Source organism: Typopeltis vanoorti, chromosome 7, assembly GCF_054136105.1.
Source record: "Typopeltis vanoorti isolate ZY-2024b chromosome 7, IOZ_Tvanoo_1.0, whole genome shotgun sequence".
Lineage (NCBI taxonomy): Eukaryota > Metazoa > Arthropoda > Arachnida > Uropygi > Thelyphonidae > Typopeltis > Typopeltis vanoorti.
This window is the reverse complement of record NC_143555.1, coordinates 89,590,673-89,614,852: the sequence shown is the minus strand read 5'-3', so window position 1 is coordinate 89,614,852 and position 24,180 is coordinate 89,590,673. Positions and strand designations below refer to the sequence as shown.

Here is a 24,180-nt window from a genome sequence, read left to right as displayed (position 1 = left end):
ATTATTTTTAGAAATATTGTTCCAGAAGATGCACCCATTAATATTTTAAAATTCATAATTGCAAATAATTTGTCGGATATTTATCCAAATATTACTACGACATTTAAAATATTATTGACCAGTCCAGTTACGGTCGCATCAGCAGAAAGGTCATTTTCCAAATTAAAATTAATAAAAACCTATTTGCTATCTTCTGTGTCTCAAGAACGTTTGTCGTCCCTGGTAATAATAGCTATAGAGCATGAAATTGCAAAAAAATTGAATTTTGATTGCGTTATAAATGATTTTATTGATAAGCGCATTAGGTTAAATAAAATTTAATATATTAAGATGTCTTTTAAATCTTATAAGTTGTTATACATATATTTCATTCTTTATAGTAAAAATGGATATTTTTTTCATATTTTTATATTATTATTTATATTATTAAATAAATCATTGTTCTGGCGTATTTATGTGATAATGTGTGCTTACATAATAAAATAATATATCATGTACATACAAACACATTTATTTTTTAACTAATTTTTCCCCTTTACTTAAATGGATGCTAAAGAGCACACTTGTTTATTTATGTGCATAAATATTTTTCATATTTGATTTAGTTAATTAATTAACAAGATATTCTTCTATTTAAAATTTCCATAAATGTTACTAACTTTCAGGTGCCCCGCTTTTCCATTTCGCACAGGGCCCCGCAAAATGTAGAAACGGGCCTACATTTACCCGAAACTTCAGTGGTCCCCGTTTGCTGCACGTTTGAAATATTTGCGTTAAAACCCACGTTCGGTTTCACTTATCAGAAGGAAGTTATTTAACAACACGTCAAGTATGTCAGTGGGTTAGTGCGATTTAGTTTCGCTAGAGTGACTTAAAATGTTCGAAAAGTTCCATTTCCGGGGGAATCAGATATATTTTATAAGATTCATTTCACCGATAGTGTCACTATCAGTGCTGAAACATATGTAACTAGAGGGGAAAAAAGCGTATAAAATAGATCTGATAAAATGTTTAACAGGAAAGGATAAGGTAATACACGTGACTTATGGGCATAATTGAATATCTTCATAATAAATTCTTCATGTATTAATTTATCGTACTTTTTTTTAAAAAAAATTATTATTTTAAATAATTAAAACTTTTTATCGAATTTTTTAAAATAAATTAGATCATTAAAATAGATATAGTAATAATTTGTTAATATACCAATTTATTTTTATTCAATTTTCTATATAATAGAAATTAATTTTTTTTTGTTTCGTTGGCAATGCATATTGACTGATATGATATATGATATATGATATATGATGTCGGTATTCCGAAGGCGTATTGGAAGCTAACGAGAATAAAAAGGAGAAAAACTATATTCATTGAAGCTAAATATCAGTTGGATTTTCCATAGTGAGTACGATAGACAAACATGGTTGATATTAATATTAATATTAATGTAATTATAAAAGGAAATCATCTAAGAATATAATGCTTATGGGTTAATTTGAATGCCAAATTTTGGCTCCGAAGATGGTTTTGGATTCCTTGTTTAAGAGAACGAATTTATTGGGACAAAGATTATCAGGTTGTTCTATTAAGAAAGAATCAGAACGTATACGAATACAGACCTCCTTCACTAAGTATAAATAATCACGATTTTAAATTCTTCGCAAAAAAAGAACTCATATACATAACATTTTGGCAGTGTCTCGAAGAGACCCGACTAGCAAGTACAGCCTGTGTAACAGGCATTCTCTATTTGTGGGTTGCTTTCGAGTTAGGCTTATTACATTCAACAAGTCAATTTTTAGTTTAACATCACTGCTTTTTAAAATATGTTTTCAATTGGTTATTGCAAGTTTCTAGCCCAAAGTCACGTTTTAAATTTAAGAACAAGATTTCTTTTTGGCTGGAACGATCATTAAATAGACCGAAAAATCATTAAACAGAATATCACGAGGATAGAAAATGTATTGACATATAAGTTACTCAGTGATCTAAAGTGGCTGTTAACGAGGTTGATACCATCGCATCACCAAAACTTCTTATCGAGTGCAGGTCCATGTTCTCAAAACTTTCAGATGCACCAACAATAAAATTGTTGACCTTCGAACTTATTCAGTTTGTTTTGAAACAAGAATGTGATTTTTTACTGAATAAATCAGTGAAAAAAAAAACAACTAAAAAGGACGGTAAACACAACTGTTCTTTCTAGTGGATATTAGTTCGAAAGAATGTTTAAAGCGCCACCTATCGGCGTAATAAGACAGACACGAAATGAAATGTAAACAATGAAGAATCCTAGTGCATCACCAGAGCAAAACTCTATCTAGTTGTTTATACACACACATAAGTGGATTTATATGAGCTAGCCGCTCATAAGAAATACGCTGCAAGTGATCCTAGGTTAAACAGTAATAGCTTTGTATATACAGTGGTTAATATAAACATCTTTATGTATTCCATCCTTAGAAAAATATTCTAATGCTTTCTCTCTACACCATTGTCATGCAGTGTAGTTGGCAATTGGCAGATGGGATGTATTAGGTTTTTTTTTACTATTATTATCGTTAATATATGGGTGTCTTTGTTCGCTTGTTAAGATAGTAAAGAATTACCTTCATCCAAGTGCTTTTGTTATGTATATTTCTTTCGTAGAACTCCTTAATCTCCAAGTGCCTACGGCTATTTTTTAAAGAGAATTACTATTATGTTTTACTCACGTTCTCAAGTCAAGTTCAAATGAATGCAGGAAGATCTTATAGATTTTCTTAATGAAAAGGTTAAACAGAATATAAAAACTAAAAGCAACTAATTTTTTACATAAAAAATACTTATTTTTATTTGATATAAGATTAAATATATTTAATAATCTGATTAAGTTCAAACACACCATTATTTAATTTTCATTTTGATTTTGAAATATCGGGACCTATCATTCCATTACAAAACCATCTATGCCTAAGAATGACACTTATTTTGCTGAATAAACAAATCATTTAATTGTGCCATTATACGTAGGTTTAAGAGCTGATAGCTAGATAGCTATAATATTTATACCGAGCATAAAATAAATCTTCCATGGAGCACTTTCTTCATTAGGAGCTATTTACTGCACCTGTTCTATAATGCGTGTTCTTATGTCGGGAAATTATGAACATAATTTCTTGCTGCAGGAATATTTGTATTGTTTGAACATACTAATCACTTTTCTCTGTTCAGAACTTCATTTATATCCCGCTTTTCCATTTCTTAGATGTCGTAATTGGATAATATTTTGCATTTGAAATAAACGAACCATTCTCTGTATTTGTCGTTTGAATAATGGGCGATTAAAGGATTACAAATTAAGTTAAACTCTGATGGAGGGCGCAATGTAATGTATAAAGACAAGAAAATTGTTAATATGCGAACTTAATATTAAATATTTAAAAAAAATAAGGATTTTTTTTAAAAATTTATTATTCAATGATGCATGCCCGTTTGCATTCGCAACATATGAATATTGTTTAATCTGTCCATGTATTTTCGTATTTTTCTCCTTTTCGCATATTTTTTCATCAAAATAATACGCAGTTTTTATATTTAACATATAAAGATAAACTCTTTTTTAATAGTATATTCCTATTATTAAAGCAAACATTTCTTTAACAAAATACATTCACAGGCCTTCAATGATACTAAGGTCTTTCTCTCTCAGTGGGTTTTCAACTTAAGGAAAAGATTGAAATCTAAGGGGCTCTTGTCAGTTGTAGATCTTCCCATAAGATCTACTTAGCATGCAACATATAGCCTATCCAACCTGAATCAGATTTTCCCCACTTGCGTTCAACTGATCTTTTAAATGCTTCTAATAGTAATAATGATTAGTTTAATCTTAGTATTCCCATTACCCAAACCATGTCGCTATGATATGGTAACACTATATGTGGTTGTGGTTACCACATAACATGGTGTGTTATTATGTAGGTACTCAACATAATGCTCTGAGTTTATTTTCCACTGATAGTATGGCATAAGTTATATTTCAAGTCACTAAAAGCATAATATCAGTGCCCATTGACAAATAACGTTTTTCTGGGAGGCTGCCTAAACTCATCCATATAAATTTGAAAATTACATATCAGAATTCGTTATCATCATCATAACTGGAGCAGTCCGCAATGTATAATTACAGCAAATGTATCAACAATTCGAACTTCACCATTGTTTGAAGTGATGTTTGGTTTGCGCACAGTTTTTCTTCCATAGAATTCAGAAATGAATGTTCTGGTGATACTCCTCATCAAATAAATTCACTGAAATCGTTTAATGAGACGACTCTGTCCATCTGTTTATGTGGTGTTCGTAAACTATTCATCTCAAAGCAGTTCACACACACACTCACACGGGGAGGGGGGGGGGAATGCCTACTTAGTTCGATCTGATTTGTCTAACCGATAGTAATGAAATATTAGAGATACATCACGTATACATACGAGTACATATGTGCCTATACGAGAGATCGCAAAAAAAGTACACTAAAAAAGTTAACCGTACTTAGTGATGTTAAGTTTTGGGAAACGTCAGACTGGAATAGTTCTTTCTAGGCCTTTCTACAGACGCCTCCAGAGTTGGAATTTATTTTCCCGTAAACTCGAGTCCTTAACCCTGCATTTCAGAAAAATAGATTGTAAAACACACGATTTCCGATAACAATGCAAGTGTTAGAGATTAGGATCATGAGCAACAGTTGTGTCCTGTACTCTTTCCCGTGATTTCCTTAAAATCATTGATAGTCACGGATTCAACTTTGGGTGATGGCTAAGAATGGATACCGGCTACTGCTGTTTCTTAAAGTAAGTCAGAGAGTTTTAGAAGAGCGCTAAGCCCTTTGGGAATAAACAGACATTAGAGTATTTAAATTTATTTATTTATAGGTAGATGCATGATCAAAGATCCAAAATACATCAAATAAATGACGCAAATTCCACAGCAGCAGTTTCCAAAAATCAAATTAAACTGATTCATTTAAATAAATTGCATTTTTAGACAAATGACTAAAGATACAAAGCGGAGTCTTTGTTGCTCAATTGGTAAAGACAATGTCTTTTGGTTGAAAAAGCCTGGGCTCGATTTCCGTCTACGACATGAAGAATCTTTACAAGGGATTTTAACTGAAGATAAGTTGTCTCTTATGAAAATAATCGAGTTTTCCATCCCGCTAAACAAAGTGGTAGGAGAATATATGTAACTAATAGATGAAGCAAGTTTTGCATATACGAGTTTAACTGCCCTAACGTAGAATTAGCTAAAATTAACATTAGCATTATCATAACACTTCTATGAAGTGAATTTATTTGGAGGCAACAAGCTCAAATAGGAGTTAGAATACTGAAATTCAATTATGAGGGATTTTAAGCCATACTACCCTCACCCCAACTCTTATGAAATAAAGGTTGGGTCTTGAATCATCATCAAATGTCTCTCTCCAATATGCATACTAGCCTTACTCGCTTGGCCAGGTAAAACCATTATCTCAAAAAAAGTACATTTTGTGGATTAGGTTAGAATAGATTAATATCCGTCATATAATATAAAGCAAGCAGAATTGAAGTTTCCAAAACTCACATAAGCGTACTTTTACCAGAACTGTTTCAAAGGGTGAAGTAAAATGTTTTTTTATACTCCTCGTTATTTGGTATATAGCAGTGATGGCGAACCTATGACACGCGTGTCAGCACTGACACACTTGAGGGTTTCAGGTAACACACCTTGGATGTTGAAAAATATTGGTATTCTGATGAAAAAACTGCGATAAATCGTGTAAGATCGCTCTCAGTTAAGGCGAAGGTGGGTTTGTTCATTGAAAGAACTTTCTACCAGTAGTCAGCAACAGAAAAGTCATTAAATGTAATGTAAGTTTGTAATTTCAGTTTATTAAATTAATTGTATAATATGAATTCATAGATTTTATATCCATGTCCTATTAAATAAATAACCTAATATGATATGTATAAGTCACCATCTATAATTATGTAGTTACATTTATAATGCATGTATGCAAGTGGCACATCAACAACGTCAATATTTTTTTTTAAAAAAAAATAAAGTTTGACACACCTGGGTAAAAAGGTTCGCCATCACTGGTATATAGGATACATTGAAGGGAAACTTTTATGAGCTATTAGCTCGCCTGTGAAGGCATTGAGACTACGTATTCACTTAATATTAAATGGCTTTAGGTCTTTTATGTTTGTAGATCTTTTTCATTGTAGTTTGCAGCTTTTTGTATCAGTTCATTAGGGTTTGTATTCGTTGTCAAGAACAATTTTTCTGCTAGAGAGTGTAAGAAACAGTAGATATAGGGGATATTTGTGCCCCGATGAATTTGAACGTTTCTGACGAACCATGGAGCATTTAGAATCATTCGTACACATTTGTTTTGCACTCGTTGCAATTTAAGAATATTAATATTGGACTACAAGCTGGAGAAGCATATGTAATTTTGGGACGAATCACCGTCTGGTAGAGAAGCAGTTTGATTCTTGTGTTTAATTTGCTATTTTTGTTAATCAAAGTTGGGCAATGGTTGGGCAAAGATACCTGTGTACATATGTTCTTAATATGGTTGTTGAAGCTGAATCTTTTGTCCAGCAGTACTCCGAGTTATTTGGCTTCTGTTTGCCATGAAAGTTTGGTATTAAGCAGAAAGATGTCCCCATTGGGAGATGCTAATTTTCTAGTGAAGAGCACAGCTATAACGCTTCTCTTATTAACTTGTAATAGCCAGTCTGCAAACCATTGTTCTAGTTTTAGAAGGTTTTCTTGAAGTTTTTTGGTTACAATGTGCGGATGAAGTGATCTAATACAGCCGTGTCATCTGCATAAAGGGCCATGATGAATGACATGGAGTTGTGCGGGATATCTGCCATATAGATTAAGAATAGAATCGAGTCCAGTAAGGATCCTTGTAGAACGCCAGCTAAAAAGCTGTATGACGTTGAGCTGAAACAGTTCCGTTTTTCTTGACCTGCATTGATCTGTCCATGAGATATGATTTTATTAACAGCATACCATTGTTCTTGTGGAATGATTTTTAGTTTGCCTACTGAGTCTTGAGAGGATGATTTTTTCAGCAATTTTTCTTAGATTTGAAAGCAGGCTAATGTGACGATAATTTTAAGGTAGATGTGGATCTTTGCCAGGTTTATACAGCATACTGGGACTATGTCTGCAATTTTCCAAGAGGAAGGAAAATATTGTATTCTGAAGATTACGTTAATTATGTTATTACGATGCACAATAGTCCTACTGGGAAATAATTTGATGACTGTTTATGATGTCATCAGGACCAGGAGCTTTTTTATTCTTAAAGTTCTTTATGATGGCAATTTTTTCCGCTGGTGAAGTAGGCGTGATCAAGCTGGAACTGTTGTCAGAGAGTTTTACTGTACATCTGACATAGCGATGAATTCTGTATGTATGGTTAATGTTTAAATTTTCATATGCTGGTCGACATTGCTTTTCTAAATTCCTTACTATGGCTTCTGCTTTTTTTGTATCCGTATGTGCAAGGCTCGGGTCTGATTGGAGAGGAGGAAGAGATTTACTCTTGTTTCCGAGATTCCTCAAGAGTTCCAAATGGAATGATCAGCAGGGGGGGAGGATAGTTGTTAACTTATTTCCCATAGTTGGTTTCCCTGATTTGAGCATTTCTGACTGAGCTATTCAATTCAGAAAGAATTTTTTTTGTCTTGAGGAGCACGTGTGTTATGATATCTTTTCCTTGCTTTGTTTTTTTCTCTTATTAAGTCCAATGTGTCTTCTGGAAGACGATTGGGTTTGAGGGCGGCTGCAGTTTTAGTGATTGCTGTTAGAGCTTTACTGATTTGGTTTTTGAGATTTTTTATTACTATTTCAACTTCTTCCTTAGATCTTATACAGGGAACAGGGCCATTATATTATGGAAGTACTTTAGATAATTTTCCCAAGTATGAAAGAGTAGGGAGAAAGGAAACAGTTGTTTTTGTATTCCTAGCTGAAGTAGAATGGGGTTATGATCTGCCGATAGTTCATTTAATGTTCTGAGGCTATACTGCTATTTATTATTCTGTAGAATGACAATATCTAGGATGGATGTCAGCTGTGCCAGTAGGACTGTGATGAGTTGACTCGGTGGGACCTATCACAACAGCGTAGCTAGTTCCTAGTTAACTGAAAAGGATGAGGCCATTTTTGTTGGTAGTTTTACTGTTCCAAGATAGATGTTTGGAATATAGATCCCCAGCGATGATGATGAACTCTCTAACGCCAAGGATGGCATCCAAATCAGAAAATAGCAAAGTTCTTGCTGGTAAGTTGTATGCTGCATAGATTTTTAGTTTTCTGGCTGTGTTGGTGTGAACTTCAACACCTGTAATCTCTAGGTTAGTGGTTGGTTAATGAATGGTGTTTAATGTAATTTTTAATAAAGATGGCAGTTCCACCGCCTCTAGTCTAATCTGTCATTTCTGTGAAGCTAATATCCTTTCAGTTTAGGATTGTCTGCAGGTCTTAGATGGATTTCGTTTACTAAAATAATATCTGGGTGATATCTGTGTGAGAATTCTTGGAGTTCTAAGAGTTCTAGTTAGGCCGGTAGCATTCCAGGCTATAATCTGTAGCGAATCCGGGAGAAGTCTGTTTCTGATCATTTGATAGTGCTATTAGGATGGAATGTGTTTCTTGAAGGAATCTTTTTGTAGAATTTAATGATGCTTTGGATTTACTAAAGTCTTGAAGCATATTTGCGAGAGAAGCTGTAATGATTGCAGTTAGGTTTGGATGCGATTGTGGTTGGTCCTGATCTTGGTATGTTACCTTTATTGGGCGAGCCATCGGCATATGTTGGTTATTCACCCTCTTAAAGACCTCTGCCTGCGGTAGCTGAGATTCTGTTTTCTCGTATTGGACTTCGAGAGATTGGGGAAACCGAAGCTTCCGATGTCCGAATACATGAGAAAGAGGTGAACCGGTTATTAGTAACTATCTTTTTGTTTTTGGGAGACAGTAAATACATTATCTATAATTGGCTGGGTATGGGCCACTGCAATTTGCACATTTGGACGGGGTGGTTTTCGGCTTGGTGCAGGTGTTAGTTGGGTGACACTCTCCACATTTCAAACACTTAAAACTCTCCACTTTCAAACTATGTAGAGCTGAATTCATAGCTTTTGAGCATGTCCATATTTCTGACATCTGTGACACTGACCAAATGAAGCTTTCTTCCTTAAAGGTTCAGGTGTGATCCTGAGCCCACAGATTGGTGTTTCATGAATCTCTACAAGCACTAGTGGCATCAGGCGCTTGTCAACTCGTAGCATTCTGCTAACCTTAACTGGTGGTAAATCGTGGTAGCAAAGATCTACAGTTATCTCTTCCGTGGTGATATCCTCTGATACACCACGGAGCACCACCTTTAAATTTTTCTCAGAGCTGAGAGAGAATGTGTGGTATTGTATACCACACATTCTTCGTAAACGGTTAGTTTACGGTAATCTACTGTATCTTTATGGCATCATCCCCATTTTTAGCCCCTGTGTATGTTGTTTGCAGATCACGAAGGACAATCGGAGGTGTCTTCTCTTTGCGAGAGGTGTCAGTAATGGAACCATCTTCCTCCATCCAGTCGTTCCTGTGCGATTCTGTTGTTTTGCGCTTCTTGCGCACATGAACCTCTTTAAAATCAATCGGTGCGGAAACTACTAAACCTAATTTTCTTCCCTTGGAGTTTTGTTTTGTTTTGTATTCCATGACAGGGAAGGAGTTTGCGTTTTCTCCTTCCCTGTCATGGAATACAAGTTCAGGAAACCAGGCCACTCATCTTCAAACTCTTTCAGTAACTTCTTCAGCAGTGTTAATGTCGTTTTTCCTGTCAAGTGTTTCTATGAAATCATTGGGATCAATTTCATCATAATTCTTGTCTTATCTGAGTTTTATTAGTATACAAGAATTTGGAATACAGGAGCGTAGCTCCGTAAATAATCCTGTAGACCAGGGGTTCTCAAACTTTTTAAATTTTGTACCACATAAATAAGAATCAAAAAATATATGTACCACCATAAAAGCATTTCCCGATTAAAAATAAAACATCCCAAATGGAGTGTTTATAATCAAAGAATAAAACATTTTAAATTTATATTATTTATTTATATTCGTAAATGAAACTTTTACATTATTATATAATGTAATATATAATACATTTATTTAAATATTTTGTGTAAAAATTGCACCACCAAAAATAACGTAATGTACCATTAGTGGTACATATACCACAGTTTGAGAAACGATGCTGTAGACCAGGGGTTCCCAACCCTATGCCCGCGGGCACCATGGCGCCCTTCGACCAATTTGTGTGTGCCAGCCGCTGTTCAACCGTGTGCCGTATAGTTTGAAATAATCACCCAACAATTCATGGCATGCTATATGATGCATGCGTTAATGACACATGACGAGTATTAAACGCATACGATGTAAAGTAGACGCGCATTCGTTGTTCATTCCAGTTTAAGAACTGGAATATCATCATATTCTCCTAATTATGAAGCATTGGCCAATGAAATGCAATGCCAAAGATCACACTAACTTACATATATATATTTAAATTTTTATATAATGTAAGCTTTTAAGTAATAAAACATTTGATTATAATGTATACTTTGTATGTATTCATTTAACAAACGAATTCAAAAAATTTGCTTGAAAAAATGCCCGTCGCTCTATCGGTATTTTAGAATGTGCTCTAGGAAACAAAAAGGTTGGGAACCCCTGCTGTAGATAGAGCCTGCTGGAAAACTCCTGTAGATCAGAAGACCTACTTGCAAAAATCCTGTAGACCCGAAAATCTACTAGCAAAAGTCCGTGGATTAGAAAACGCGTAGCATTGAGGTGGGAGTGCCGTGTACCCACTTGGCCTCAACTCTAATTCGTACCTCCCTAAAAAAACCAAGTATCTACCGCTAGTCCTCTTAGCGGGTGGGGCCTACACAGCCATTTGACCTCATGCACTTTTCGTGAAGAGGGGGAGAAAGTAGGTTTCTAGTTGGTTCGGGGTCAGTACGAATCACGAAACACCTCTGAAAACCTATTCCAACGCGATATCTTCACTATCTCTCTTCCACACCTTATCTCCCATGCAACTCGAAATCCCATTCTTTCAATCGTGTATATATATATCTATTTAAAACCTTTATATTATTAATGAAAATTAAAGTTGAAATAGTTTATTTGCATTGCAGTTATAATATTTCAAAGGACACCTTTTTGTTTTTTATATTTTTTATCAATATTAATTTTGAAGTGAAGTTTAAAAATATAAAAATATATATGTATGTATGCGATTGTATTGTATATATGTATGCGATTGTATTGTATATATATATGTATATATATATATATATGTATGTATGCGATTGTATTGTATATATGTATGCGATTGTATTGTATATATATATGTATATATATATATATATATATATATATATACATATATATATACATATATATACATACATATACATACATACATATACAATCGCATACATATATACATATATACAATATACAATACAATCGCATACATATATATATATTTTTATATTTTTAAACTTCACTTCAAAATTAATATTGATAAAAAATATAAAAAACAAAAAGGTGTCCTTTGAAATATTATAACTGCAATGCAAATAAACTATTTCAACTTTAATTTTCATTAATAATATAAAGGTTTTAAATAGATTTATTATTTATTTTATTATTAGTTACAATTATTTAAAATTAAAATGATAATATTACTTCAAATTAGAATTTAGTATTATTTAAGACTTAGAATACTTGATATATTTAATGTCATTTTAAGAACTTTTTTAAATACTTATAAATATTTATAATAGTTAAAGATTACACATATTTATAACATTTAAAATATAATTATAATTATCCTTTCAAACAGCGAGTATGAAAGAGTATGCAAAGGTTAAGTATGAATGATAATAGATACATTATGTTATCAGAAAATATGACATGTACGTCTATATTATAATTTCTAACTTGATCGTTTGCGGAAGAAACTTTAAGCACTTATATAAGCATTTCATTGCTTTGAATATTTATTCATTTATAGTTAAAATGACTGCACTAAGATAATAAAATAGCAAAAAAAAAAACCATACACGTTACTCGCATGTACAGATTACCGAGTTCGTCAGTAGTGATAATGACTGACCTTTATTTTCCTAATACATTTTCTCTTTCTTCGGAATCTGCAGTGTTCAGATTACACTACAGATATATAAAAATAGGAATTCTGTCTCCCATTAGCTCTACATCTTCATCATCCCACAAACTTGTCGGTACTTTTTTCCTCCCTTTGTCTTATATTAACATTTGGCACATTCCATAGTCGTATAGGGTCAAACGATGATCACAGATGAACTCGAGGGATAAGAGCTGCTTTACATCTTCTGTTTGTTAGATGAGGTCGTCGGACCACCTGCCGGTGGTGAGTTACGGTCATCTACCAATTGACCTCTTGACTTCAGAGGCAGGTGAAAGTTTATCTTGCATCTCTGTAGGAGTGAGACTGTTAAGGCGAGACGTTACTCCAGGAATCCCCCCCCCCCCCCACACACACACATACTCTGGTACGTGGAAGTAAATCTGACGCTTTTCGATGGCGTTTTCTAATTTGTTGTGCGTTCTTGTTCTGTTTGTTTTATAGAAAATGTTAGATTCAATTAATGAATTTAATATTTCTATTTATTTTAAAGATATATATTTATTTATATTTATTTTAAAGATATGCATTTATTTATATTTATTTTTATTTAAATATATATATTTTTTTTCATTTAAATATATATTTATTTTAAATAAATAAATAAATAAATAAATAAAAAAAAAAAATATATATATATATATATATATATATATATATATATATATATACCTGCTCTAGAATTAAATATCGCAAGTGGAATAGTGAAATTACACTATGTGTAAAAGGGACTAATACTTTTCTTTTGTCCATTCAAAATGCTTCTCTGCTGGACCGAAACTTCAATATTTCCATGTTAAATGAATGATTTTTCTCTTATTTTTAAAAAAACTGTTTTATGACTCTAAACTAGAAGTAAACGGAAAGTTAAAGTAAAAACGTTAAAGAAGTAAACTGAAAATGAAAATTACAGTAAAGCTTGGCTCATTTGAGCTACAGTTTTCTTTCATTTACACTACATATTTACCTCTTCCATAAACAAATCCACAAAAGTTACTTTTGAAAAGATAAAAATATGCATATTATATAGAATACAATGTAAACTTATATGTTAAGAAAAATTTAAATCAAACATTTAAAAATTCAAGAAATATATAAAATTTTTTTGAGGTTTATATGTAAACCTTTTATTTATAAATATAAGTATCTTACTGCAACATAACAAGCATGCAACATTCTTAAGTTATATGCTTTTCTATGTGTACATTAACTTTAACAAACAACTTCAAAATAAATAAATATATATATTTAAAATAAATATAAATAAATAAATATATTTAAAATAAATATATAAATATATATATATATATATATATATATATATATATATATATATATATATATGTACATACCAGTTAATCGGGTGTTAAACCACAGAGTGGTCACGATATCTCTCAGAATTCTTCGGGTAAATTACCATATTTACAAAGAATTTACAAAAAAAAAAGAGATAACTTGCATGAAATGTCTTACATGAATTAGCGATATTATTTAGGATTACTTTCAGCCAACTCCGGCCATTAGTTGATGCAGTATGTTCACCAATTACATGGTGTTGTCTGTTTGTGCAAAGGAAGCGAAGGACGTTCAAGGTTTTCGATGGAAAACTATTTCACTTTAATATGGAATCGGAGAATCATTTTCAGCTGAAAAGCTTTCCTAAGATGTGCCTTGCCTTAGACTGGATTCATAACCAAATCTTTCGAGCCAAAGGGCACATTTTTTTCCCTGACTACGCTATGAAGGCCTTGAGAATTGGAGATTGTATAAAATTCTCTTGCATTGCAAGTTGAGTGTGCCATAACCGGATAATATGAGCACATCACCCAGGTATAAAAGTATCTGGGAAAAAGTGCAGTCTGTCAATGTCTATTTAACTAAAAAGATAGAGTAACTTTTAAAAACTTCGCCTGTGGAGTTTTTAAAGACAGCAGTAAGTCTAGAGGATGTGTCTGTAAAAAGTATTTGTGGTGTTCTTCAAGAAAACCTGCAATAGCAAAAATAGTTTTAAACGAAAGACAAAGGTGATTGCCTAGGAATACCGATGTCTTAGTTCACGTGAATTTATGACTTTTTTCTTCTTCTTCTGCAAATAGGCAATTACCATGATATCGGATTCCAACGTCGACTTTTAAATATCCAGCTCTACAAGAACAGTATGGTGAAAAGTGCATGAGTAGTGGATATTATATTCGATTTCTTGTGTTCACCTACAGTGGTATCACCAACATTTTCTGTAGCGGACCGATCAGAATGTTGTATGGTCCAATGAATAAAATCCCAAATCCACAGTGATCACAGCACCTGAATTTAAGGATGAAGTAACTCTTGTGTCTGTGGTTCATATTAGTAGCGAATCTGGCATGAAATGGAAAACTTTGCAAGAGAAAGCTTTTAAAATACTCGTGGCTCCTTTCCGACTGCGTGCAGTCAATGTTTGGAAGAATATTCTACTAACGAGTGAGTCTTTCACTATAACAATGACATTATCCATCTAATCTAAATCATAAAATAATGATTTGCAAAGTATGACGGTGAGTTCCAACATATACAATAGTCATCACGATTCCCTGGCTTGAATGATATAGAAACAAACGTAGGATGCTCTAATCAGCAGTATTAAGAATCAAAATATAAACGCTAATCTTTATTGGAGAAAAGATTATCATCGCATTTTATGCTATTCACAAAAGATATAACAAACTCCATGAGTTAGAACTTATGTTAGAAATTATAAAGTAAACTGTTCCCCAATTATAACAACCACACAACAACGAATTTTAGCTTTATTCCGTGAAAGGGGGGGGACTAACTGGAACAATATTTTGAATCAGTGAAGTGCTCACCGATCTTTAAAACTAATCAAGAGCTGTATATCTATATAATAGTATGTGTCTTAAATTGTATGCTTATATACTTTAAAATACTAAGAGTACTTTGCAACGTCATGGAAAGTAAAAATCTAGAATATTTATATAAAATAAAATCCATAAGTTTCAAAAGTTAAAATTTGAAATGTCGGTTCTAAAACTGGTAAAAATTGGATAGTAACGTAAGATTTTAATATAAAAATGTACAAGTATTCGGGAGTTATGGAGGAGGCATTAGGCCTTGAATTTTGTGAGACAATGCATGGTGATTAACACTATAATATTTTGTTATCGAGACAAATATACTTACAAATATATCTCTGTTCTAATGACCGCATAACCCAAGTCTATCGAAGGATCAAGAAGTGTGAAATGTCGTTCAAAAACGTAAATACTTTTTAAGAAAATGGATATAGATTATTGTGATCACGAAACTCTTCCACAAAAATAAGGCTTAAATTCAAGAGACCGACTAAAGAAAAAGACCAGAAACTTCAAAATTAAAAGACTCTAATTTAAAAAAAAAATATGAAACAGGCGTCTTGATTTTTGAAAAAAAAAAAAAAAAAGAAAAAGAATTTTGGTAAAAATAAAAAATATAGTGGTAGACGCACTAAGTGAAACATTACAAAACTAGGAGACTTAATAATAATTGGCTTTATCTTGAATTCCTACACATGTGCAATTAAAACAAGGGGAAAATAATAATCTTGATAAATATTGAATAGAAAAAATGTAATTTTAATATCGAAAAAAACATACGCGTGTCAGAACGCATATAACCATGATATTGCTAAACTAAAATGAAAATTAAATGTAGTACAATATTATCAAAAGCTTATAAACCTATCCTTCCACTAAAAAGAAAGATAAATACGAAATTCAACCACTGGTGGGGTTAAAAAGAAGTTCTGAAATTTGGGATGGCTACTTTAGAAAACTAGCAAAAAGCGATAAAATGAGAAACAAAATGTTAAGAATAGCAATAAATACTGCAATCAAACAAATGAAAACAAATCAAGTTCGCAAAAAGACATGAAAATATTAAAGGATTTTTGGAAGAGAGGCGAGAATCTGAAATCCCTAATCCCTGGAAATTATAAGAATAATGCCCATAACTAAAAAAAAGGCTGAATCCAGGAATGTGAAAAAATTATCTGCAAATTATTTATATGATTTATACAAAATATAAAAACACATGACAATATTGGAGAAGAAATAGTGGGAGAAGAAATTTAGGAAAGGATAGGTTACCAAAAATGCAATTTGCAGTCTATTACAATTATCAGATTTTACTATATCAGATATTACAATTAACCCAATACACAGTTTTGCAGACGACAGCACATTGCACTCCTCCCTTTCATTTGATAAACCTTACTATACACAACTCACCTCAACCTACAGAACATCAATCACCACCGACCTCAATTCTGATTTCCAAGCCATCCTCCAATGGGGGTTCAGATAACCTCATCAATTTCAGTGCTAATAAAACCCAGTTCTGTCCTATTTATCATAAAGAAGAACCATCTTTTCCCAGTATTCCTTTTGACGATACCCAAATTTCCAGACAGCATGAGATTTCCCTTCTTGGAATTACTCTGACATCAAATCTCTCCTGGCATAAACACATCGCACCATTGCATCCTCATCTTAAAAAAAAAAGAAGAAAAAAAAAACTTGGATTTTTGTTTCACTCAAGACGTTACTTCACCCCTGAACAGTTGTTAACATTATACAAATCACAAATAATTGAATACTGCTCTCACATATAAGGGTGGGGGCATCCCAAAAGCTCCCTCAAAATGCTTGACTCAGTATAGAGGAGAGCAATTAGACTTATTAATTAACCAAACGTCTATGCGATAGCAATTAGACTATCTCATAGATATTTGGTTTCTGCAATATGTATATTCTTCAAATATTTCCATGGGAAATGCTCATCTGAAATAACATCAATAATTCCTCTCTACTCAGTACTAAGCTCGCTAGAACACGTGCAGCTGCTGCTCAACATCCCTTCATAGTACACCTAGAAACAAACAGAACAAGTTTCTTTTCCACTTCCTTCATCCCTGCAACTGCTGTACTATGGAACAGTCTTCCCCTGTTGTCTTTCTCAAGGAATACAACTTACAGTCTTTCAAATCAAATGTAAACAAGTTCCTCCTTTCCCAACCCACTACCCATACACGATACAAGGTACTATACAAGCACGGAACTTTGTTGATCAACCAACCTCTCGTGTATGGGCTCAACATAAAAAAAAAAAAAAAAAAAAATCAGAATTGATGTGAGGAGAGGAGCGAAGTAGGAACTTAAATCTTCATCGCTATTTTGTAGAGTTCAAGTAAACATTTTATCAGTAAGTGGAAATAAATTATTTAAAATGCGAAAAAAAAAATAAAACCAGTTGAGAAAGAAAAGGCATGCAGGATTCCTTCTCTCTGGCGTCATATACGGTATTCGAACCCAGGTCTTTCTAAACCAGATGAGCTATGACATATGTAACTCAGCTGCTTTAGAAAAATTGTAGAAACATGAGCATGCATATGAAAACAAATGGACAAAATTGCATCATATAAATACTCAGATGACATATATTATTGGCAGACAAAAAGAAAAAAAATTAAAAGTTCTTGAGAGAAAACCTATATAAAATAGCCAGAACTGCAGATAAATATTAGTAGAACTAAAAACATTTGGAAGAGACAGAGAAGTATTTAATTTGGAAGTAAAAGGACATAAAATAGATCATATTAAAACATTCAGTTAGGTAAATTAATCGAAGACAATTTAAACTGAACACAATAAATCTAAACTTGTATATTATGACCAAACTAGCAAATAGCATTTGCACACTTCTCTAAATAATTTAAAGACCACAATACTTTCCGCTGTTCTTTATATCGCAGTGACGTGGATTGTCAAACATAAGAAAGAACAAACATTAACAAGTTTTGAAAATAAGTTTCAGAAAATAAATAAAACTAACAAAGAGATTAGGATAAAATTAAGCTGTTATACAGTGCTATCCGCATGCCGTGCAGTTTACAGTGTCGCCAACTTAACGAGGATTTTTCGAAGCATAGGATTTTCTGTTTCTTTCTCTCTCTCTCTCTCTCTCTTCGCTGAAACGAATGAAATATTATATGGACGTGCTAAACGACAAGTATGTACACTTGGAATAAGGTACTAAACTCACCAGATGAGATGTCACAGAATAGGTGTTTAAAAATAGAATGTACTCAATTGTCCTTTTCAATTTAATAGTAAAAATAGTTCTAATAGCGAAAACTTTTAATGATCTGTAATAATTTTATGAATTGGTGAATCCCTTAATTAGTTATGACATATCCAAAACGATGCTAGTGAATCTGTTTTAAGCGAAATTAAAACTAGCCCTACTAATAAAAGAAGCAAAACTAGCGCAATTAAAAAAAAAAAAACGGATTTGAATTTGAAATTTCGCATCACTGAATAAATCAACATGTCATATCATCAGCATGTCATATGATTTAGCATATTTTATTTAAATTTTTTTTTATGATTTTCAAAGTTTTTTATTATTGTTAAAAATCATGGATAATTGTTTGAGTTCTAATTTTATTTTTTGAATGATTACAAAAAAATCATTTAAATATATATTTTAAAAATTTCAAGTTATTATTATTACTATGATTAAAGTATAATTTCGAGTTATTTCTAAGTGCTTGTAAAAAAGAAAGGTCATAAAAACAATTTTAAAATATTCTGTATTAGCACCATCATTATAATGTAATGTGTACAGGCTTCTAGTATGTATCATGCATTGAAAATAAATGACCGAGTAGTTAACGTGCTATTCTCCAACCAAGTAGAGGATTCGAATCTCGCCGTGGGCACGAATGTTTGTGATTTCTTCAGGTAGGAGATGAATTTCATTACCCAGTGTGATACTGTCCCGCTTAAGGGAGGAATGAAGTGACTTGAATAAATTCCATGTTTGGTCTCTGGAGTGCGATTCTTCAATTTTGCAATAAATAAATAAAAATGATTTTAAAAAATTTTCTTAGATCGTCTGCGGTAACTGACATACTTTAGGGTAATAAATATTTTGTCGGTGGGAGGCAAGAAAAAGTAACATAGGTGGGAAAAAACATCGCTTATAAGAAGCCCAATAACTTATAACTAATAAATAAATTATTATTTTTTTTCAATGGAGAGCCTACCCGTCAAAAAAATTTGATTCAGACCGATAAGCCAGCGAATATCTGTTATTACTTTGTTTAAACTTAATGGTTTAGGAAATATATTTTTAATATACTAATAAATTTTTAATATTCAAAATTTTATTTAGTTATATTTAATATTTTATTTCATTATTCTTTTTTTTATATTTAGATTAAAATTTTTTAAACTACCGTATTTGCCGGCGTATAGGACGCACCCCCTTTTTTGTACACATTTTTTAGGAAAAAAACTTTATCACTGACTATATGAATTTACAGTATTTCAAACATAAAGTAATAAGTAGGTCTACTTTCAACAAATACCTAATCTAACTAGGAAAGAGTACCCACCTTTTAATCGTCAAAACCCTGAAATTCATCTCCAGAGCTAAATGAAGAGATACTTGAAACCTCTTCTAAATCAGAATCCGAGTCCTCATACAACAAATTGTCCTCTGTACTATCCAGTGCATTACTAATTCCACACTTCTTAAATGATTTAACCACTCTCTCAGTTTTTACAGCATCCCATGAAACTTTGACCCACTCACAAACTTGCGAAATGCTAGGCCTCTTCCTTCTTCCTGATGGCTCAAAATCTGTAGACTGCATCCAGCTATTTCACTTCCCCTTCATAAATCCCTTAAATAGTTTATTAATACAGACATCTAAAGGTTGAAGCTGACTAGTTAGACCTCCTGGATTTACAGCTAACTGAGTTTTCAATTCCTTGAGTTTATTTGCAACATCGTCTGTTTTGTGAGAACGAAACTGATCCCATACTAGCATGGCAGGCTTCCTCAACAGTCCACCAGGGCGCCTAGACCAAGCTATCTATCCATAACTTCATTCCTCCTCCATCCATCCAGCCTTTTGCGTTAACATGTACAAACACTCCTTTAAGCACTTTTTCTTTGGGTAGCATCTTCCTTTTACAAATCAAAAGTGGCGCCAATTTGTCCCATCATGACAGCAGCATAAAACAACCGTGTAGTGAGTTTTTTTGTGCCCCGAAGTTTTAATAGTAACACTTTTAGTGCACTTGGAATCTACAGTTTTGTTTGAGGGCACATCAAAAGTCAGTGGAACCTCGTCCATGTTTCCTATTTGCGCAAGTTCAAAATTTTCTCGTTTCCTTGCGTTAATGACGAATCGATGAAATTCAATCATTTTTTCTTCATATTCAGCTGGCATCTTTTGTGATATTTTTGTTTTAGTCTGCATACATAGCTGGTTTCTCTTCATGAATCTTGAACACCATGATGTTGATCCAAGTAAAGTTGGCGATCCCTCTGTTAGTGGCTATCGCTTTCGCTTGATGAATAATAATTTTTGTAGACACTGAAAGTCCCGCTTTTCTGTGGTCTAAAATCCAAGTATTCAGTTCTGCCTCAAGTTCTGGCCATTTTGTTTTTTTTAAATCCTCTTCCTGATTCCGCCAAGTTCTTATCATTTTCTCAGTTGGGGGGGGGGGATCGAAATGCCTCTCTGCAGCCCAGTTTCCATGTTCTTTAGCATACGCAATCACGCGTATCTTGTATGCAATATTGTAACAATGCCGACGTTTTTCAGTCAAAATTTGCCAAGAAATTTAGAGAAAATTTAACGGCAGAAATTTATCACCGTTCACAACTGCGACAATAATTGAAAAGTTTAAACGAACAGGACACAGCTGTGATTGTCGATGACATTGCATGCGCACCCACTGAACTCTACGTCAGTGTTTCTCAAAGTGTGATACGCGTACCCCCGGGGGTACGTGGTAATTTTTGGCTATGCATCATTAATGCATAGAATAAAATTCAATGTATCTGTGAAGTTCGAGATCGTAAAACGTTCCTATTGTATCACTGAATAAGGTACAGAGACATCTGCAGGCTGTGTAGTATGTTTCTTAACAAACATTGCAATTAGAGACAACTGGGACTAAAACAGCACTAACTAATGAATCGCATGTCCCCTCCCACAGAAAATGCTGTATGACTCAAGCAAAACCATATATTGCCGGTGCAACATATGGTTTTGTTTGAGTGAACGTGTTAAAACGAAGAAATATAGTGAATGTGTTTCAGATATTATATAAGGAATTCGGTTGAAGAGAACTAGCATTTCAACTCACCTGTCGGCTTGTCTTTGTCATTTAGTAACACGATCTTTTGTTAATACCGCACCAATCATACGAACGCGGATGTCTGAAGTTTGAGAAACATTGCTCTACGTAACTGGAATGCTCACACACACGCCGCAAAGAAGCAATAAAGAAATCGCGTAACTCGGAACAGAGAAAATTTCCAGAAATGAAAATAATAAAAAACTGAGTATCGGCGTATAAGACGCACCCTGTTTTTCAGACCTATTTCCAAAGAAAACAAGTGCGTCTTATACGCAGGCAAATACGGTAATATTTTATTTATAACTGATTGAATGCAATTTGTTTATCTTTTCTATTTAAATAAAAATTCTATCGGGATGTATTTTACTTTCGTTACATTGTAAAAGAATTTCTATTCTAGTTTTCACGGTGATGCGCATTGCTAACAGTTCATGGAGTGATACAATAGATCACTGTTAGTATCAATTATTTTATAATTGATACTAACAGTGATCTTTAGTGTAATAGCCAAAGACTCAACAACATACTGAGCACTTATATTTTTAAAATATTTGAAATTCAAAATGAATAATTTAAAACTTTTCAAATGAATTTTTAATTTTTTTTATAGATTGTTAATTAAAAATTAATATTTATTAATTTCTCTGGTTCATAAATATTTTAAGATAGATAAAAGTTAATTGATAAATAAGAAATTCATATTTTATAATTATTTTAAAAATATTTTCTTTGCCTAGTTCAGCTGTTTCGAACTGATATATATTGATTTTAGTGGATAATTTTACAGTGCTTCGAACTTAGTTCTGTTTATTACTATGTTTAGTTTTCATTTCTTTATTTTTTTATTATTTTTTTTATTTTTTTTATTTTTTTTAATTTTTTGAGTATTTATTTTTTTGAAATTGACTATATTCGATGTTCCTGTTACTAGTCCATTAAATTTACAAAAAAAAAAAAAAGCTGTTATTTAGAAAACCTACCGAAATTGCCCATACTTCGATGCTTATAACTTCTTTACCAAGATATAGAATAAGACTATTTAAAGCCATTAAATAGTTAGGCAGTTAATCAATAAGTTGTGCTAAGGTGAAAGACCTTTGCGAGAAAGCCGTCGGTGTTCAGACTGATTACCAGACTCAGTGGAAAAGAAGTTTCATTTAATTGTGGGAGTTCAACAGACTGTGATTGATGAAACTTCATCTGAAGGCTAAGTGAGGATAAACTGCCTTTCACAGAACGTTAATGAAATCCAAACCGCTTTTTAATGAGATTAGCAAAACCGAATTTGGAAGGTCTACTTTTAATACTTTTAAAATTGAAGTACCGGTGGTTTTTGAAAGAAAAATATTCACTCGCTAAAATCTTTAAAAGTCACAAACAAAGATGCAAAAAATAGTTATCAGAACCCACCACCAGGTTCGCTGTTGTCAAAACGTTAAAATATTTTTGTAAAATAACAATGAAACAACATAAAATATAATAATGAAATTTTATTTTTTCTCCGTTTATATTTACTAATATATTTTTTAGGCTTATCAAAGCAATATTTTAAGATGCTTGGTATTTAAATGTGATTGTTGAAGAAATAATATCTATGAAATAATCATTGTCAACAAGCAAAGAAAAATGTACTGATGTCATTTCTAATGTCCTTGAAGGCTTGGTTAGTTTTGTGGAAAGATTAAAATTCACGCTTAAGTTCTCTCAGAAGAATTTTATTAAGAAGTAATTGTTTGAGTCTCAATACAACCATAAAAAATTCTTAGCCAAACACTCATGCGGTATCATTACAATTACGTCCAACATACGTCATTATATATTACCTGATTATATCTAAGTAATGTTGCTCAACTCAAACGTGAGATATTCAGGTTGCAGAAATGTAATAAAGTGCTTATTGAGAACCATTCGAGCGATTTCATTGTACAAAGGTCTGTAATTATATGATGTATCGTGAAGCTTGCTTGCTGAAATAATAATAATAATAAATGTAAAGGGAAAGACTGTAAAATTAAAGTGAACAAAAGATATGTCAAATATTTAAAGCAATTCATTTCAAAGTTCCTTCAGTTTACGCAAGTGTATGAAGGATATACAGTTCAGTCAAAATATTACAAGCCCCCGTCATTTCTCAATTGACCATTCCACCGTCAAGTGGCACTCGTATAAAGTGAAAACGTGATACTGAAGATGTGATGTGCTGTTCATTCGAAGTTGCTGATCGATATGGACAAGGGACGCGATCTGACGATTTTTATTATGATTTCAGAATTAAATTGTCAATTTATGCCAGTACATTCGAATTTCACATCTAATGTGGACTATGCCATTTGTTTGATCGAAATATTGAGCCCTACTCCCTCAAGAAATGATATAAGTCCCTGAAGAACAAAATTAGTCGAATTCTGTATTGGGACTCACGTCTGTTCCTTGTGTCTAGATTTTAGAGCTCCAGTTCAAGGTTATATATCATAAATCGGGTTCCCTACTTTAACTTTTTTTCTCTCATTCAGATCTCATTTCCTAATTATCACTTAAATCAGGTCTATATTTTTTAAGCACCCCCCCCCCCTCTCCCCAAGTCAACATCCTAGCTTATTGGATTACCACCATTAGTTGTCTACAGACAACTCTCTACGAGTTCGCTGTGAAACTGTATTCTAAAGTTGGTTGTGTGTCTCTTTCCCTCTTTTTATT

The 24,180-nt window shown here is 32.7% G+C and overlaps 1 protein-coding gene across 1 annotated transcript in view; it reads left to right on the top strand.

Annotated features, from left to right (window-relative positions):
• LOC150104848 (scavenger receptor class B member 1-like) overlaps window positions 1-24,180 on the top strand; it is an 88,883-nt gene that overhangs the window by 7,829 nt on the left and 56,874 nt on the right. The window lies entirely within an intron of this gene.